Genomic DNA, 7450 nt, shown 5'->3' with positions numbered 1-7450 from the left:
TATATGTCTATGTGTATATGTGCATATGTGCATATGTGTATATGTGTCTAGATGTATATGTGTATATATGTATATGATGTATATGTATATTATGTATATGATGTATGTGTGTTTGTGCATGTGTATGTGTATGAAATGTGTATGTATATGTATCAGCCTATTTACTGAGTATTTCCTGAGTTCCAGACACTATACTGAACTTGATAAAGGTAACATCTCATTTAATCCTATGGAATAAGCACTATTATTACCATGATTCACAGAAGCACAGAGAGGTGAAGCCACTTGGCCAGGCTAGTTTGAACGAGGACACAAACTAGAGCTCTGAGCTGGTTTCACTATGACACCTGAGCTTTCAGACTGTGATTGTGGGGCTGGAACAGTGTCCCTTCATATGAAATATGGAAGCTGAATCCTAAAGATAGGACCTAATCCCAAAGGAGATGCTTCATCAGCACCTACTGAGAACAAAATCCCCACAGAATCAACAACGAAGTATGGGCCCCATGTTTCCCAGCTAGCTAAAATAACCTTCTGTGGGAGTAATCTACCTGTCTTCCAGTCCATTGCATTCACTCTGCCACTGTGAATAACATATCCCAGTGCATGCCAGCCAGTCTGCTCACCCTGCACCAGAATACCAACAAAACAGAAACCCGCCAAACACGAGGCCCTGAATACTTAACCGCGTTCATCACTCAGCATTAATAATTTGAATGATCTATGAAGATTTGACTTTGCAGGGAATTTGTCTATCTATGGTTGCAAGGTTGTATAAGATTATGCCTCTGAGCTTTGGGGATAATTAATTTCACGACCAGGGAAATCCCAAGAGAGATGCAAATGAGATGTGAGATTCAATTGAACCCCCGCCTTAAGTAGCAACCATGACTTCAGCGACAATTCACAGCCTGCAGGTTCAGAACTCCTGTTCCCCTTGTCTAGCCTGGGGCAATTCCAGTTTGCTCAGAGCAGAATCATTTAAGTATATCTGAAAATATATTCGTATTACAGGCTGGGAGAAGAATATACGTGCCTTAACCTGGATAGACTCGAAGAATTAACATCCCTTTGCTATAGAGATCAAACCGCCCGTTCTTTAGAGCGGTATATGCCAGATGCATGGAAAGGGTTTAAGGTTAAATCTATGGTGAAATGAAAAGGGGGTTTGTTCCACGCCTGTGAGGGGAAACAGGCACATCCCCAGAGCACCACATGCACACTCTGCAAAGCAGAAAACTAACGTTAATCAGGCTGGTCGTTATACTACACTCGGTTTGTTTTTTGTTTGTTTGTTTTTGGTTTCTCGAGACAGGGTTTCTCTCTATACCCCTGGCTGTCCTGGAACTCACTCTGTAGACCAGGCTGGCCCAAACTCAGAAATCCGCCTGCCTCTGCCTCCCAAGTGCTGGGATTAAAGGCGTACGCCACCGCTGCCCGGCTCAGGTTTTGTTTAACATAAACTAACAAAAGGAAATGAAATCCCTCATGACGCAGATAAGCACCTGTTAACTCATTTTTAGGGCTGACTAAGGAAGCGTATCCTTGAGACGTGTCTCATTTATGTATCACGTTTATAGTAAACCAATGAAGTGCCCAATCTTTAATGCTAGCATTTGCCACCAGGCATGTGCATTTCGAAAATATAAGTAGATAGAGAATAGGTTTCTCTTCACATCTATATTCCTTCTTTGAATTTTTAAGTAAAGTAAGGAAAATAAGTGAGTCGATCCTGAGAACAAAAACCCTTAAGTGGCTAGAGGGACCAAAGCAAAGGGGGCTGATTAAGGGACAGATCTGAATTTTCTGGTAACAGCATGATAAATTCACCCTGGGCCAGCTATGGTCCTCAGGTTCATAATCCCTGAAATGCAATTATTACCATGGTTCCCAGCAGTGCAAGACTTTAGGACTCCTCTCAGATCCCAATGAAAACCACACGATTCTAGCCTACAAGCATAATTGCCAGTTTATGAATCTTGAGTGGAATTTCTCTCTAAGATGGAGGACATGCACCCTGATGGCCATGAACAGTTAGACTTCCACATGATGCATTACAGGAGCATGTGTTCAAATCAATGAACTTCCACTGGGGGCGCAGCTCAGGAGCAGTACTCTTACCTAGAGACACAAGGGCTGAGGTTCAATTCCCAAAGCAGGAAGAGAGAAAAAAAAGGAAGTGAGACTTGAAAGTTGACAGGTCTGGAGACACTAGAGTTCTGTCATGAACTAAAGCAATTATGTCCTGAGAAAATGTCTCTATCATAAAGTAGTTGCTTTGACACGCATAAGCCTAAGGACCTGAGTCTGAGTCCCATGGAAAAAGCAAAGCACAGCAGCAGGCACTTGGGAGTCCACTGCTGGGAAGGCTGACAGGCGGACTCCTAGAAGCTCACTTGGTGAGCCTACCAGGCCAGGGAGATACCTCACCTCAGAAAGAGGCCAGATGAGAAATAATATCCAGGTTGTCCTCTGCCTTCCACATGCATGTGCACTCGTGTGCAAATGCACTCAGAGTCTCATGTATACCAGAACACACATGAATACACATGTAGAGAGAGACTTAAAAAAAAAAACCAATTGTGTTTTGTTAAAGAAATAGAGCACCACAGAAGCTAAATGTTTAGCATCTGAGTGCACCAAGGCTTAGGTTTAAGTCCAGCCCAGCTCTTTTCCTAACCTTGGGAAAGCTTGCTACAGCTCAGTTTGCTCTTCTGAACAAAGGTAGTGGGGTTGGGGATCCACTTAGAGTTTATGTAATGGTAGCTAGAAAGATGTAATGGTACCCAGAAAGTACACAGTATGTGTTCACCGTTGATTTCCTAGATGAAGGGTCGGTACGGGGGTTTTGAGATGAAAGTCGGTCTTCACAGCAGTGTCTAGATGAAGAAGTAGATGGACTTGCCATCATCACCTTCAGTTGGATGGTGGGGCTTGCAGACACATTCACCGTCAGATGGTTTTCATGCGACAACCTTTAATGCCCGGTCATTATGACAACCGAACTGAAATTCTCTTATGGGGACAAGAGTTTTCTCTCTCACCAGCCATTTTCCAGGCACTCCTCCCTCAGGTGGGGTGGGATTCTAATTCTCTCAAGTAAATAAGTTTCCCCAGTTTGTAAACTAGAGCCTGTAAGTTTCAGCCTCCAAGCTTGGATTTTCTATGCCATGGTATCAACTCATGGAGATTGTCTTTAAAAATATTTTTTTTCTGCACTAAACTATTTCCCTGTCAAAATGCCATAGTGTTCCACCTACAATACTTCCACAGTTCCACGGTTCCTAAATATATAGTACAAATAACATATAAACAATGAATATAAACCTCATCGTTCATCGGTCTGCAGGGAAACCACAGTGCAATATACAGATGCTATAATGCTTCTTCATCCACATTTCACGCCTCCCTGCATTGAGTATTGCATTTACAGAGCTCATAGTGCCCTGTAAAACCATACGATGTTCATTATAGAGCCCATGTTACAGTATAAAGCTCATATAGTGTCTTATAGAGTCCCCACTCTGCTCCATGGAGAGCATACAGTGCCCAGTATAGAACACGTAGTGCCCCATATGGAGTGCACGACACCCTGCCTGCAGTTGAACATGCACTTGTATAAGGAGTTCTTACTCTTCTGATGAATCTCATAGTGTTTCTCTTCGTAGCTATCGCCACAGTGGTATAGTGCTTATAAAGAAATCCATGACTTCCTGGCATCTTAATACTGAACTCATACCTATCCTGTCTAGAGCTTACTGCAAACCTTTCTAGAGATTTCAGTGCCTAGTGTAGAGATTAGTGTGGACTTGTTAGAGTCAAACATTGATTCAAAATATGAAGGAAAAAAAACCCGTCTCGATTAGTATTATCTGAACACCTGGTTTTAAAAAAAATGTAGATGTCTTGGCGTGCTGAGAACCGGCAATGTCTGTGGAAAGAATGGGTACAGGTTCTGAGAAAGGGTATAACAATCATTCTGGCGGACTGGCAGAATTCCATTGTTGGGTGGTTGGCAGGTATGCAGATTTGTGTTTGCGTATGTGTTCCTATGTGTGGGGGGTGAAAATTCAGTGAGCTGCTCACGGAGGTAGGAGGAACTTACTCTGTGTGATAACTCGATGTTATAATGCTTAACTGAACATCAATCAGAATGTCTGTCCTCACTTCAGACCTTTGCGTCTTAGTTTCTAAGCTCATGTGAATGCTTACTGTTAATGAATACTTTAGATAATTAGTGTGTGTGTGTGTGTGTGTGTGTGTGTGTGTGTGTGCGCGCACAGGTATATGTATAGATATGGAGGACAGAAGACAACCATGACTCTCACTCCTTAGGAAACACGCGCATTGTTGAGTGGGGTCTCTCACTGGGACCTGGAGCTCACTGGAGAGGCTAGGATGGCTGCCCAGTGGGCCCCAGAGATCTACCTTTTTCTGACTTTCCAGAGCTGGGGTTCCACCAAGCCCAGAATTTTATCTAAAATAAAAAGGGAGGGCTCCATGCTTGTCTGTTAAACACTCACCATCTGTTCAAGCCTCCCCAAAGACAATCCCCTGTACAATGAGGTTTGATAAACACTGCTCTCTGTCTTTCTTTGTCTATATCTCTCTGTCTCTGCTCTGTCCCTCTGTCTCTGCTCTGTCACTCTCTCTGTCTCTCTCTGTCTCTCTCTGTCTGTCTCTCTCTCTCTCTCTCTCTCTCTCTCACACACACACACACACACACACACACACACACACACACACACCATCACCTAAGACCAAGAAAATAACCAAAAAAAACAAAAAACAAAAAACAAGCCAATCCCAGGCAGTAGGAGATAAGTATCACAAATATCAATATTCATAAGCTCAGAACCTTGGAGGATCAAATCAATATACCAACATCTGTTTTCTATACTACCCGATAGGTCTCTACACGTCGCCTCAACATAAAACTGGAAAGAGCCACTGGGACATGAGAGAAAAGTGCAGAACTCAGTTCCCATCATCCATCTGTGCAGCCAGGCCTTCAGGCAGGACCATTCCTCTCTGCAGTCTGATAATGTAAAAAAAAAAAAAAAAAAAAAAAAGCCAGGCTAGTAGTTCAAAGAGGTTGCATTGCAATTGCAACCCAGTCCTTGGGAAAAGCACTTGTCAAGAATAAACCTCCTCCAAAATAAGCAAACACAGGGGTGTTTCGAACAAAAACTCTGCCTGGTGGAACTTTTTGAAGGCTGAGCAGGAGTAACTGTGTACAGAGAGGCATGGTTGTGAGTGAACAGTCCTCCTGGCTCACCAACGGATGCTCTGTGCTTGACAGAATGAAATGGGAGAGACTAGAGGCAGTCCAAGACAACTGCAAAGATTTTTCCATTCAAGTTTCCTTTGGTGGTAGGGGTCACCTGATGCTTCCTGATTTTCTTGAGCCATTGCCTGCTATGCTAATACAGGAGCCTGCAAGAAATTAACCCTGCCTGCCAGGGAAGCTTCTGCCTGTGTCCTTATAGACTGGGGAGAAGCTGTATCTACACGAGATTCCCACCTTTCATGTTTTTCTTTAACAATTCTGGACTCTTATCACAGTTGCCATTATGAAGGGAGCGCCTGCTAAAGAGTCATATTCTGGGTTCCCAGTAAATGAAAACATGCATCTCTAGGCTCTCCCAGTAGGCGTGCGGGGGAGGTTACAGTGAAAAGCAATTCCGGGGCTCTGCCCTCATGACTAATCCTCCCCTCCTCACCAAACGGCCTCCTTCTCTCTCACAATAATCATTTTCTTCAGTTCTCACTCTACCCCCATGCACACACCTGTTCTTGCAGATCTATAATAACAGAGTGTAAATTTCCCTGGGGGAAAATGGCAAAATGACTCAGGGTATTCATCACCTGGCAACACTGTGCCTTCCTCGGAGACCGGTGTGTGTACACAGATCTTTCTTCTAAGATGAACCACAGCATCTGCCAGCCAGAAAGGACCTGGAGGATAATCTAGACAATATACACAGAAACAAAGACTCAGAACGGAGATCTTACAACACATTACAGAACCAGGGAGGGATGAAAACCAAGCCTTGCTTACGGCTCTAACTCTGGTTGTCTTGCTCTCTGATAGTTCCATGTCTTTTTGTGTTTATTTTATTTTGATTGTTTTTCTTATTAGAATCCTATTTCCATAGCAGTTTTAAGTTCACAACATTGACCAGCATATACAGAAATACCCCATGTATTCTTGCCTCTATACGCACATAATGTGTGTGTGTGTGTGTGTGTGTGTGTGTTATCTTCTCCCCTCCTCCCTCAATCTTCTTCAATTCTTAGTAACTCTCAGCCCAAGGTAATAACTTTCTCCCTCTCTATTTGTTGTATATTTGTAGAGGTGATAATGGCCTATCAGAGTACTGTTAGGAAGGCTTCCAGAGATGCCCTCATTCTCCCTCAAACCCAAATAAACTTTTCTACTCCCATTCTAGCAACTAAACCTTTTCCCTCCCTCCTGGCAATAGATCATATCTCCCAAAGACTGTGCTCCATTCCCTTCTAAACATCTGGAATTGTCTTCACTTCTTCTCCCCTGGCATTCCCTATGCCCAGCCTTTTCTAGTGAAAAGCAATATCCTAAATATTTGAAATTGCTTGTGTCTTTCTCTTACAATGTTCAGTCAGTTTTCTCACCAGAAACCATGGTTACTTCAGGGATCTCACAGTGAGTAGCCTCTTACAAGGTGTTAAACATGTCCACACTATTCAGGATGCTGAAGGCTGTAACCACGGGCCATTGTCCTGATGATGAATGCTCATGTTCAAGACCAGTCTTCCTCTTTCTGTCAAGAACAATCAGTAGGTATATCCCTGCTTCCTGTAGTTCTGCACTTCTTAGGTTCTGCCACTTAAGCAAACATTTTCATGATGCTATGGCTTTCTGAAACTGCGACCATTTTAGCTAGTGTAGTTCTGATGGATAGAAACGTCAAAACAGTAATCCCAAGGTCACAAGCCTCTGTGGGAAAATACAGAGTGAAACCTATGTCAAAGGTTCTTGGCGAAAAAGCAAAAAAGTCTAATGGTAATCTTAAAGTCTTTCATGATGGCTCCCCGAATTGTCCCCACTATGTTCCCTGTGTGTCCAATTTTTCCTCTATTAGTGCTCTTGTATTTTCACCCAAATCAGAGATTCTCAACCTGTGAGTCATGAAGTCTTTGGGAGTCGAACAACCCACAGGGGACACATATCAGATCTCCTGCATATCAGATGTTTACATTACTATTCATAACAGAAGCAAAATTACAGTTGTGAAATAGCAACGAAAATAACTTTATGGCTGGGGGGTCACCACAACATGAGGAGCTGCATTAAAGGGTTGCAGCACAAGGAAGGTTGAGAACCGCTGACCTAAAGATTCCCAGATGTGAAAAAGAGCACTGCCTCTTCCAGTGTCCTGGGAACACCATGGCCAGCGTCACCCAAAGG

This window comes from Grammomys surdaster, unplaced genomic scaffold (genome assembly GCF_004785775.1).
Source record: "Grammomys surdaster isolate TR1022 unplaced genomic scaffold, NIH_TR_1.0 126271, whole genome shotgun sequence".
NCBI classification, from domain to species: domain Eukaryota; kingdom Metazoa; phylum Chordata; class Mammalia; order Rodentia; family Muridae; genus Grammomys; species Grammomys surdaster.
Note: the sequence above shows the minus strand (reverse complement) of the source record.